At 33.8% G+C, this 13,377-nt stretch overlaps 1 protein-coding gene across 2 annotated transcripts in view; it reads right to left on the reverse strand.

Moving 5' to 3' along the window:
- Window positions 1-12,578, reverse strand: part of CDH19 (cadherin 19) — a 77,180-nt gene extending 64,602 nt beyond the window's left edge. For both annotated transcript variants that reach the window (XM_007524119.3, XM_060174014.1), the window contains exon 1: window positions 12,374-12,578. The gene's annotated coding sequence lies outside the window, so the exon portion shown is untranslated. The remainder of the gene's footprint in view (window positions 1-12,373) is intronic.
- Window positions 12,579-13,377: the final 799 nt, after the last annotated feature.

Consider the following 13,377-nt stretch of genomic DNA (forward strand, 5'->3'; position numbering starts at 1 on the left):
GAGGCTTGAATCTGGATCCTTGGGCATGGTAATATGTGAGTTTAACCAGAAATGCCACCCCCAGCCCCTGCTCCATATCTTTTTGAAAAGGATAGATGCCTAAGAAAGGAGTTGCTGGGTCATATAGAAGGTTGACATTAAATGTCTTCAGGGGGTGTCAAGCTGTAACGCAGCGGGTTAAGCGCAGGTGGCACAAAGCTCAAGGACCAGCATAAGGATCCCGGTTCGAACCCCGGCTCCCCACCTGCAGGGGAGTTGCTTCACAGGCGGTGAAGCAGGTCTGCAGGTGTCTATCTTTCTCTCCTCCTCTCTGTCTTCCCCTCCTCTCTCCATTTCTCTCTGTCATATCCAACACCGACAACAACAATAATAACTACAACAATAAAACAACAAGGGCAACAAAAGGGAATAAATAAAATAAATATTTAAAAAACAAATAAGTAAATAAATAAATGTCTTCAGGGATCTTCAAACTGTTTTCCACAGGGAGTACACTAATTTGCACTCCCATCAAGATTGTAGACAAGTTCCTTTCTTCTATACCCTTGCTAGCACTTGTTGATAAATGTTTTGATGTAGTCATTGTTACAATGGTGAGATAGTATCTTAGAGTTTCTTGATAAGTAGTTCTCTGGTGACCAGTGACTTGGAGCATTTCTATATGCCCTTTGACCATTTGAATGTTATTTTACGAGGCATCTGTTCAATTCTATCCATCAGTTTTAATGGTGTTCTTCGTAATCTTGTTTCTGAGTTTTGTGAGTTCTTTATATAAGCTAGTTACTAGCTCTTTGCATGCTATGTAGCAACTAAACACCCTTTCCCATTCTGCAGGGCATCACTATTTTAATGATGGTTCTTTTTGCTGTACAGTTAGATATAATATCTGTGTTTTTTTTTTTTCATTTGTTTTTCTTGCTCTTCAACTCAAGGTTCCAAAGCTAATGCTTCCTTCAGTGTATTTTATGTTTTTTGGTACAACATCTAAGCCTTTAATCTTTTTTGAATTTACTTCTCTGCATGGTGATTTGTGCTGGTCCTGTTTCATTCTTCTTCATGTAGCTACCCATTTTATCCCAATGCCATTCATTAAAGAAGTTTTCTTTCTCCATTTAACATTCTAGAAACCTGAGTTATAAATTAACTGTCCATAAATGTAAGTGTTTATTTCTATATGGAGAATTCTATTCTGTAGAATATCGCAATTCTACTTTTGTTCAAGTATTAACACAGCTGTGATTACTACAATCCTGGAATGTAGTTGTAAGTTACAGAATGTGATGCCTCCATTCCCATTATTTTTTCTTTGATTGTTTTAACAACTGCTGGTCTTCTGGTATTCTAGCTAAAAACCCTATAGCACTTTTTATATTCATTCAAAGACATTCATATGGATTTTGATAGGAATTGCATTGAATGTGTATATTGCTTTTGGTGGGATAGCCAACAGGTCACTCTAAATGACAGATTTTCCCAAATAAATTGAGGTGAAATGTTCCTAAGGCAGCTTTAATAGTATGATAAGCAAGTATTACTAACAGATTAATTATACCACTGAAATCTGCTAGACGTTAGGAAAAACTGAGGCCCAGTGGTGTACCTAGTTGAGTGCACATACTACAGTTCTCAAGGAACCAGGTTCAAGCCCCTGATCCTCACTTGCAGGGAAAAGCTTCACAAGTAGCAAAGCAGTGCTACAGGTCTCTCTGGCTACCTCTCTCTCTCCCTCCTGTCCCCTTATCAATTTCTCTCTGTCTCTATCCAAAATAAATAAATAATGAAATGTTTTTAAAAAAGCAAGATAGTTTAATGGCTGAGTGCCTCGGTTGTCTCTTGGAGTAAATACAGATAGTGGCAGTGCTTATAATATAGCATGATTTATCTTGACTGAATTAGCTGGTGTACCAAAAATATGATCTGAAACATTTGAAGTTCTCTGGAAGTCTAGTTGGATAACTCCACAATCTAACAGCCTATCCTAGATAGATGGTAAATACTCATTTCTTTTATTTGTTTGTTTCACAACATTTTATTAGTTATTTAAAAGTGATATACAAATTATAGCTGAGGCATTGTTCTACACCATGTCCAGTACCAGGGCTTGTTTTTATTAATAAACTTTTAAGTACTTCACTATTGCTATTTCTGCAAAAATGCACACATATAAAAACTTTATGGATGACTACTGCAAAATAGTTCAGGGTTCATCTTTCCCTAATGTATTCATGCTATGTGTATTTTCAAAGTCATTTTTTCCCAAGCATGGCTAACTGTCTATGACAAATAAACATTGTCATGCTTAAAGCAGTATGTGATGTTGCAAAGACATACATAACTGGAAATGATCCCGGTGAGACTCAGAACAATTATGTTTTCAAAGAAGACTAATTATGATTTAGGGGATGAGAAATATTATAATCTATGCATTTACACAGCTTATAACTGAATCTAATTAGAAATCATTTTTTAGATGACCTCTTCATGGTTATATAAGGATAATTATTCCATCTGTGAAAACTTAGAAAACTATATAATGTATTCCAGAAGCTTTGCAGAAAGCTGAACCTAAGCTCAACAAAAGCCAGCATCTCACAGAGAATAAACAGATTGTAATTAATATATGCCTACATCTTTAGAAAACTCTTGAGTAGATCTGGCCAAAATAACATACCCAAAAACACTACAGTGTTATAGCAACTCCTAAGCTAGGGGAAAAAAAAAAGAAAGAAAAAAAAAACTCTTAAAATCACAGTTTCTAAAATAGTACTTTACACATAAGATGAAGGATTCCTAGTCATCAGTTTACAGATGCATATCTTTCTATATTGGGATCAAAATATGTGGGGGATAATGGATAGAGGATAGAACCTGGGGCCTGAGGATAATGGTTCAGAGGATAGAACCTGGGGCCTGAGAGACTCAGGCATGAGAGTCTTTTGCAGAACTATTGTGCTATCAGCCGGCCCTCCAGAAATAATGGATCTTGTAAAGCAAGTGTGAATCAAATAGTAAAATGTGGCTCTAAGGACAGAGAGAGTGATAATATTTTTGCAGGGCACGTAGGAAGAGAACCTTTTCCTTTACCTTTTAAAAGTAAAGTTTATTGGAAAAAATAGATGGGGGCTGTGAAATGCCTACTAATAGCCACTGACTACATAATTGGCACTTTATGCATTCTCTTGATAATGTTCTCTATAACTCAATGAGATAATTATTATTAATATCTACTTAATATAAGAAACAAATGAAAGATCAAAGTCAGTTTATATGTTAGGTACTGAAACAGTTACATGGGCCAGATTTAGATAAAAGCTGGAGGACCAGTGAAATATAAAACTTTTTTTTAAATTTTTTTTTAATATTTATTTTATTTATTCTCTTTTGTTGCCCTTGTTGTTTTTTTATTGTTGTAGTTATTATTGTTGTTGTTGTCATTGTTGGATAGGACAGAGAGAAATGGAGAGAGGAGGGGAAGACAGAGAGGAGGAGAGAAAGATAGACACCTTCAGACCTGCTTCACCGCCTGTGAAGTGACTCCCCTGCAGGTGGGGAGCCGGGGTTCGAACCGGGATCCTTATGCCGGTCCTTGTGCTTTGCGCCACCTGCGCTTAACCCACTGCGCTACAGCCCGACTCCCTAAATATAACACTTTATTTGGACAGTATGCCGATAGATATGAATAAAGACTTGTTAAAGTAATAGAACCAAACTAGAAATAGCCAAAATACTTCTGAGGGGGGAAAAAAGGATATATGGAGGTATTACACTCCTCAATTTGACTATATTACAAAGAAATAGTAATCACAACAGTATGGTACATGGATAAAAATGGACACTTGGATCAATAGAACAGAATAAAGAGACCAGAAATGAGCCCACACATATATAACCACCTTCTATATGGCAAAGGGACCACAACCAACCACTGTGGCAAAGAAGGTCTCTCCAACAAATAGTGCTGGATAAATTGGACAGCCACATGTAGAAAAGTTAACCTAGACTACTTTACACCATACACCACACATCAAAGCCAAATCAAAATGGATCACATATCTGGGTACTAGTACAGAAACTCTAATTATTAAAAAATATTTATTTATTCCCTTTTGCTGCCCTTGTTATTTTATTGTTGTAGTTATTGCTGTTGTTGTTCAATAGGACAGAGAGAAATGGGGAGAGAAGGAGAAGATGGGGGGGGAGAGAAAGACAGACACCTGCAGATCTGCTTCACCGCCTGTGTAGGAACTCCCTTGCAGGTGGGGAGCCAGGGGCTCGAACCGGGATCCTTATGCCTTAACCTACTGCATTACCACCTGACTCTCAGAAACTCTAAAATTTATAGAAGAACGTGTCAGTGAAACTTTGCAGAACCTTTACATCAAAAATGGATTTGGAGACTGAACTCCCTGGGAATGGGATAGGGAAACAAGAATAAAAAATGGGGTGATATGAAACAAAAGAGTTTCTTCACATCAAAAGCAAACTGCAAAAGAACCAGGCAACCTAGTAAATAGGAGAATATATTTGCTTGCGGATCAAGCATCTAATATGTGACTGATAGCAAATTTCTATATAGAATTGATCAGATATACAAAAGAAGTAAAAATATCCCAACAAAATAGTGGGCCAAAGAATTAAACAGCTTTCTAAAGAAGAGATACACATGGCTGATAGACACATGAATAAATTCTCCACTTCACTTATCTTTAAGGAAATGTGGGGACTAGGTGGTGGTGCACCTAGTTAAGTGAACTCTTTACAGTGCACAAGTACATAGGTTCAAGCCCTGGTCCTCACCTGCAGAGAAAAGGTTTCATGAGTGGTGAAGTAGGCCTGCAGGTGTCACTTTCTTCTCCTGCCATCTTAATTTCTCTCTGTCTCTACCCAATAATAAATAAACTTTAAAAAAGGAGTTGTCAATTATAATTATATTGAGATATAGTCTCACACTTAAGAACATGGCTTAAATCAACATATCAGGCATTGAAGAGTTTGTGGGGGGAAAAAAAGGAACTCTGATATGTTACTGGATGGAATGAAAATTTGCACAGCCCCCTTTGAAAGACTATATTAAAAGTCTTTAAGCAAATAAAAATGGAAGTACCTTATGGTACAGCAATTCCACTCTCAGGCATTTATCTAGTAGACACTCAAACACTAATTAGAAGAGACATATGCACTCCTATGTTCATAGCAGCATTATTCTCAACATCCAAAAAGTGGAAGCAGCCTAAATGCCCATCAGCAAATGACTGAATAAACATGTTATAAGATATATATTTCATGGAATGCTACTCTGCAATCAGAAAGATGCTTAACAACATAAGTAAAGTGATGCAAAACGAACACCAGATGATTTTACTCATATGTGGCATCTTGCCACCTGATACACATGAACTTGGGAAAAGAAGAAGTAAGCAAACTGTTTGCGAGTAAGCAAACCTGTGATAACAATGTTGGCTTTCTTAGGGAGGTGGGAGAATGGGGATCCAGAACTCTGGTAGTGGGGTGGTATGAAACTATTCACTGTAATCTTACAGTCTTGTAACCCACTATTAATCCCAAATAAAAACATTTTTAAAAGCATGTTTAATTTGAAAGAATACTAGAGACTGAATAGAGGCAGAGTCTGAAATAAATATATTATGCTAAGAACAGGGACATTTGCATAGTAATTTCCAAAACAGTATTTGAGCTAGCAGCCTAAAGCGTGCAATTCCTGTTTGGGTATTATGGTAATACACAAACTACACATCTCCTGTACACATATGCCTGTACACATATGGTATGGTTGAGCTAACTCCTGCATATGTGCATGTCAAGACGTGGTTTTTTGGTTCAACTCAGCTCTAATTTTTTTTCTAGAATATTTCGACCACAATATTGTATACTGAAGTAATGCTTTTATTCCCCGTCTACTTTTAATACAAAGGATTAAAATCTTTCATCTTTAGGAGTTCTTGATTTTAATTGGAGTTTTTTCCTTTGGTATTTTCTCATTCATGTGATACATTCACATTAGTAGATAGGCATCACTCCAAGAGCAATTACCAAGGTGGGGGGAAGGTGGTTACCCGGTCTACAGTATGGAAAACAATTGGATCAGTTTTAGATATGCCATTCAGAGATAAACATCTTGAAGGAAATCTTCCTATCTTCAGTTGTACTGAAAAGTTTTTAATTGGGGCTGGGTGATGAGGAGGGCACACATTTCAGTGCTCAAGGACCTGGGTTCGAGCCCCAAGCCTCCATCTGCAGAGGAGAAGCTTCAGGAGTGATGAAGCAGGGCTGCATGTGTTTCTCTGTCTCTCTCCCCATCTCTTCCCTCTCAATTTCTGCCTGTCCCTATCCAATAAATAAAGATAATAAAGTATTTTTTAATTGTTGTTGTAGTTATTGTTGTTGTTGTTGTTATTGATGTTGTCATTGTTGGATAGGACAGAGATAAATGGAAAAAGGAGGGGAAGACAGAATGAGGAAGAGAAAGACAGATACCTGCAGAACTGCTTCACCACCTGTGAAGAGACTCCCCTGCACGTGGGGGGCCAGGGGCTCGAACCGAACCGGGATCCTTACGCCAGTCCTTGCACTTTGCGTCACATGCACTTAACGTGGTGCTCTACCGCCCAACTCCCAAGATAATAATTTAAAAAAAAAAACTAATTGTTATTGAGGTAACACTAATTTAAGAAACTGTTTGAGATGGACAACAATATTTAAAATATCTGTATATACTAAATTATGAACTGCATCCTAAAATTTGGTTTCAAAATTGATTCCCCCATATGTAAAGGGGATACATTTCTTAGTTAATCACTGATTTTAAGTCCTCTTCGCTAAGTTTTCTGGAATACATAGAATAATTCTTCTTTTCCTTGGGTATTTAATTAAGGTACTACATTTTCTGGAGTTTCATTGATACATATAGAAAACAATTAGTACTTGAATTGTTTTCATTGCCGTCTTTTCTTATTATCATTTCTGTGTCAATTCTTGATAATATAGTATTCCTTTTTCTTCATAAAATGCTCAAATTGATGATTTTACACACATATATACTAGAGTATTTTAATTTTTACTTTATTGGGGGGATTAATGGTTAACCTTACAGCTGTTGGAACATGGATACAATTTCTCATCTCCCATTGATGGAAATCTGAAAAACGTGTTTACCCCCAACTTACATCTCTCCCCAGCAACATTCACTAGGACTGCAAATCCCCCCAGCTCCCAGTTGGTTCCTTTATTCCCCAGAGCATCTTGATTTGTGTATTTTCTTTTTCAGTTCATCTAGCATATTTCTTTTCTTTTTTTTTTAACAGAGCACTGATCAGCTCTGGCTTATGGTGGTACAGTCCATAGAATCTGGGTCTACAGAGCCTCAGGCATGAGAGTCTCTTTGCATAACCATCATATACCCCTACCTATATTTAGCAGAATTTTCTGACCTATACAATTAGTTCTGAACTTTGATTCACTATGAGCAGTAGTAATTATCTTTTTTTTTCCTTTCTGATAACACATTCTTGACCCACTTATAACACTCTGAAACTCTTAACATTCTAAGTGTTACTTGAATAACAGGTCACCAACAATTTAACTTGCATCACTGAGGAAGAATTAGTACTATTATTACTGGATTCCTGAATGTTCAGTTCTGTTTATATGTGCTTCCCATGTCAAACTCTGAACCTGTAACCACATGATTGAGTTGAGTTCAGAAGACATTTTGAAAAATCAAGATAAGGGGATCCAGGTGGGCCATACCAGGCAATGTCATCTTTCAGAATACCAAAGAATATATAATTAAAAATATGTTACAGACACAGATGTTTGCATATACACATAAAATTCCAAATTTCTCTCTGTCCAATCCAAAAGAATCTCAGGCATGGGAGTCTTTTTGCATAACCATTATGCTATCTAGTCCTACCCATAGTCAGCATCTGTCCTGACCTCTACCATTAATTCTAAAATTAATGGCCACAGGAGTAGTAGATTCAAAGTGGGCATAGGATATAATAATATAATATAAAATAATATAATATAATATAATATAATATAATATAATATAATATAATATAATATAATATCATGAAAAATATGGCCACCAAGAGCAGTGGATTCGTAGTACTGGCACCAAGCCCAGTGATAACCCTGGAGGCAAAAACAAACAAACAAACAAACAGAGACTATGCGCAATAAATTATATAACATAGATTATACCATATAATTCTCTACCTAATATTATAAAAACATTATTCTTTTTCCCTTCACTGTCATTTCATAACATTAGAATCCCATGTGTAATACAGTTAATTGAGACTCTATCTAAATTCAATGAATTATGTTTTATGTTTCACTGTTCTCAAGTAGATTTTATTTTATAATTCTTTCTAATTTGTTTCTACTTTATGAATAGACATAAGTAAGATAATGCCCACAAATACAAAATGGTGTCTAAAAAAACAGGACATATTTATTCCAATGTGTGAGTGTGTGGAATTCAGGGAGTTAGAAGATTCCTGTCACACTGTCAAATATTCTACTGAACCGGTGCTAAGGAAATCTGATGTATAATTGCTATTTCTTTGTTGTCAATCTAATACTAATGATTAAAACGTTGCAGATAGTAGAGTACCAACAAATGATTTACAATGCCAACAAATAAAATACAAATTTAATAAAGTAAAAACTTTTGAATGGAAATAAATAAGGTACAGTTTTGGAGATCTGATAAATTTAACCTGGAGTAAAGTAGTCATAAAATGAATCTTGGTGGCATAATGAAACCACCATTAATTAAATAAGTGTGAAGTGAAAATTCCACAGTTAAAATATACACAAAGTGAGGCATCTTTATCTTATTAATTATTTTGCATTACAATAGAGCATTATCATTTAGTTATCTCATCGAAGAAGTAGATTATTTCTGATGCACTAAAACACATAGATATTTATATACCATAATATATATTTATTTTAAATGGAATCAATTCTGAGTGGAAAAATTAAAACTGTCATATACTTACAAATTGCTATATTTCATATGTTTAGTATTTCTTTTAATGAAAGAAAGTGAGATTCTCCACCTCACATTTTCAAGGTCAAATACATGAACACTCTCTGAAAAGAGAAAGAAATGATGGCAGATTCCTATTCTATGATTTATGTTTAATTTGTTCATTTAAAGAGGAATGATATGTCTAAGTTTTGCACTTAAGGAAAATTACCTAGGTAATATTAAGTCATTACAAATGTGCCAAAATTATTCTTACTTTAACATATTACCCTGAAAATTACAAAGTTCATTTAGAATAAATTTTCTGAATAAAGGTTTTGATAAACTATGCATGTGGTGATTTTATATTATGACAAATTTTACATAAGCCACCAAGGCAAAGTCTCTGAAAATTATTTGTTTTACCTTAAGATATTGTTTGATACATGAATGTAATTAATGTGATTTTAAAAAATAAAATAAAAAAGCATTTGTGTTTTACTAATCCTGGAATATTTTATAAAGTATAACAGTTCTCTTTCTATGTCATATAAGATTCTCTAGAAGGACATTCATGATTTCAAAAAAATAAATTGCTTGTAAGTTTTGAAAATTCAGATAATAGATAATTTTAGTTGAATTATCTCAATTGAGAGTGAAAAGTGAATAACATATTCTAGGTATTTGAGTTTTCTAAGAAAGAAAGTGTGAAATATACTTGATGTCTTTTCATTAAAACTAATCCATTTGTCAAATCACCAAGCTATCAGTTTACTTGAATAAGATTATCATGTCCCTATGTGCTTTTGTTTCAAGCTCTGTTACACATCAGTAATGATAAAGATACTAGAAGATCATGGGTGTTAAAGGGAATCATCATAATGTCATGCAACAGTTCCACTTTCTCTTTCTCGTCATCATGGCTCTATAATGGATACTTAGGTCAGTAGCAGTGCATCTTAATCTAAAGAAAGGTATATGAAATGATAAGTATGCCATTCATAAAAGGACAATATGTCTTCCTATTATTCAAAAATATGCTAAATGCTACTTAATATGTAACACCATAAATGTAACAAAATGATTAAAAGATTCTTATCAAGAGCACAACTGGTAGAGAAACTCAATATCAATTATATAAGCATAATACTAAATAGTTTTTTTTTTTTGCCAGAATCTTCTTATTCATCATTTCAAAACTACTAGTCACTATTTCATCCAGATTAGATGTGTGTGGGTGGGGGGAGGGAGGTAGGAGAATAGTCCTGAAGCATAGCACCTCCCATATGGTGCTGGGGTTCAAACTGGGGTCTTAGACTAGTGACTTATATAACCCACATGATGAGTTAAGTATAGCTTGGCCCCAGACTATCATTTATCAGACCATATGTAGCTAGAATGTGACATCCATGTCTTCAAAAATTATCTTTATTTCTAATTGATTACTTGACTTATTTTCAAAACTTCCTTTGGTACAAGTATCTTGGAGAGACTCAAAGAGATATAACAAAATGAAAAAATAAAAGTAGATTATGTATTTTTAAGAATACTACACATTGAGGGGCCAGGTGGTGGCACACCTGGTTTAGCGCACACATTACAGTGCTCAAGGACCTAGGTTCGAGCCCCTGGTCCCACCTGCAGAAGGAAAGCTTCACAAGTGGTGAAGCAGTGCTGCAGGTGTCTCTCTGTCTCTCTCCCTCTCTGTCACCCCCTTCCCTCTCAAATTCTGACAGTCTCTAGCCAACAAATAAAGATTAAAAAAATTTTTTAAAGAATACTACACATTGTATGGGTATGTCAGTATATATATATAAAGATATAAAAGTATATTTTGCTAGACCAACAAGAAAGAACTACTAAATTTAATTTTTAAAATAAATACAATTTGAGTTGCAATCTGATACAATTCATTCACTATTATAAAAACATTAGTAAAGTGGAAACCATATATAAAGAAAAAGATAATTTCATATGATGTTAGACATTACTTCAAAAGTACATGAACTGGTTATTTTTCAATGAATTAATTCTACACTTTAAATTTTGTAATGTATATATTTTATCTTAGTATTTTATTGTTTATAAAATTTGTTAAATAGAAATGTTCAGTTAATTAAAATGTAAAATTTTAATTAACTGAACATTTAATTAAAATGTAAAATTTTTATACAATTAATTAAAATGTAAAATTTTATACAAAATTATACTTATAGATGTACATTTGCTAACTTTAACACTTAAAGTGTCTAGACTGAAAGAAACTACTATATGCATGCATATTATCATAGCACATTACATGATATGACAAATACATTGCAAATATCAACATATATTATTAAATGTGCAATAATTTCTTCTACAGCTTTGTAAATTCAAAACATGAACCCATAGAGCTAAAATATATATTTGTAGAGTATAGAAAAATGTGTTTTCTATCTTATTTATATATATATATATATATATATATGTAGTTTCATCACACAGTTTCATAAATAAACGAGTTACAGGTTTGCTTAATCACTTTGGAAAACTTACATTGAAATATTTTAATAAGATGATGAGTTCACAAATTAAAACTATTTGTAACATAAAATTAAAACAATTTTAAAGGTACTTCACATTTTGAATTCTCTTAATGTATATCTGTTGTATTCATATTTATATAGTTAGATATCTTATTATATGCAGAATGCATAATACTGGAAATTACATTTGACTGTTCTAGTCATATTAACTATAAATGCTGACTTTTATTGATATGATCAATATAGCATACTTGATTACTTAGACCTTTTTCTGTGGAGTTTCCAAATGTCACTAGAGTGTCTGGTTGCCCAAAAGCCTTGCAAAATTGCGGAAAAGAAAATAATTCTATGTTAAACATAATAGAAGGCTCTTTGAAAGAACCTTCTAATGTTATTCAAGTGCACAGAAAGCCCCATTTTGATTGTAAAAAATAAATAAAATATATTAAAATTTTATTACATAAATACACATTTTCTGATGTCAATTTTACTATTAATAATCTCTTAGTACAGTAGTAAATCCACAGTAACTTTTTAAGACACACACAAACTGTATAAAGAAATTAGGCAGTAGTGAGTCACTCTTCCCTAGGGACTTGATGTTTTCAGTATTTTTAGAGATAAGCAACTTTTATTTCCCTCAATCTGAATTGTAGAGATGCTAAATTATTCTCAAAGATATCTACTTCCCATAAAAATCAACATGCATTTCATAATTTTAAAACATTTTGAAGTTTTTTTTTTTCTTCCTGGCAAAATTAGAAACTAGTAAATAGCTTTACGGGTACTTTTGAAAACTTGTTAAGGGATCATTTATATAATTCAATACATGCCAGCTAAGCACATGCTTACCTGTGTATCTTCAAGTTTGAGGAGTTTGGTAGACACGGAAAGCCAAAAAACCTGTGTTCAACACAAAAGGAAGATGAGCAGGAACTCTCCTATTTTCTTTTGCTTCTTAAGTTCCTCCTCAGATGTTACAAGCCACATCACTCTGAGTTACAGATGCTTGTGCTTTTAGTACCATCGCACTCAGCATGTCACTGCTTACTGAAAGCTATTTTGGGTTCTCTATGTAAGAGTCATGAACACTAGGCCTATTGTGCAAAATATCATAAGGGCACTCTGATAACCATTCAGAGTCTGGGGTTGAAATGCAGACAGCTCCAGCAAGAAGTAGGAGCTGATTATCTTTTTCCTTTTTTCTTCACAAGGAAAAAAAAAAAGTACTTATTGGTTTGAGGTGATAAGGTGAAGATTCAACTTAATGTTGAGAATTGTGTAAGAGGAAAGGAAATGCCCTCTACTTAGGGATTAGCCAATGAAACAAATGATCAATTTAAAGCAAGCACAAAAGTTACTAAAATGAGAAGTGTTTTTTCTACTCTGTGCCTTCTGGCTGCTGCTTAATTCAGTCTTGTCAAGAATCAAATAAAACAAAGAAAGGGAAATATTAGAACTATAATGTTCTCTCTGTGTTTATCACTAAAAAATACTTATTATGTCTGTAATTGTATTTTGTTGTAAAATATATGTTTCCTTCTGTTTACTCAAACTATGTTTTATTAAAAAAACATTTATAATCTAATCAGAGACCAAGTAAAAATATGATCAGTGTTTCAAAAGGTTATTGATTTCTGTGATACAATATTTTAAGGCATATATGTGCCTCTGTTGTAAGGAGACAGTCTCAAATTTCAGAAATTCAGATAAACTGGGACTATATGCTTGTGCACTGCTTTTCAATCATAACAAGAAGAGGAAGAAACATCTGCAAATAATGGATTGTGCCAACAAAAAAAAATTATGTGGTGCTTTATTATTACTGACCTCATTTGTAATTCATGA

This window comes from Erinaceus europaeus, chromosome 15 (genome assembly GCF_950295315.1).
Source record: "Erinaceus europaeus chromosome 15, mEriEur2.1, whole genome shotgun sequence".
Lineage (NCBI taxonomy): Eukaryota > Metazoa > Chordata > Mammalia > Eulipotyphla > Erinaceidae > Erinaceus > Erinaceus europaeus.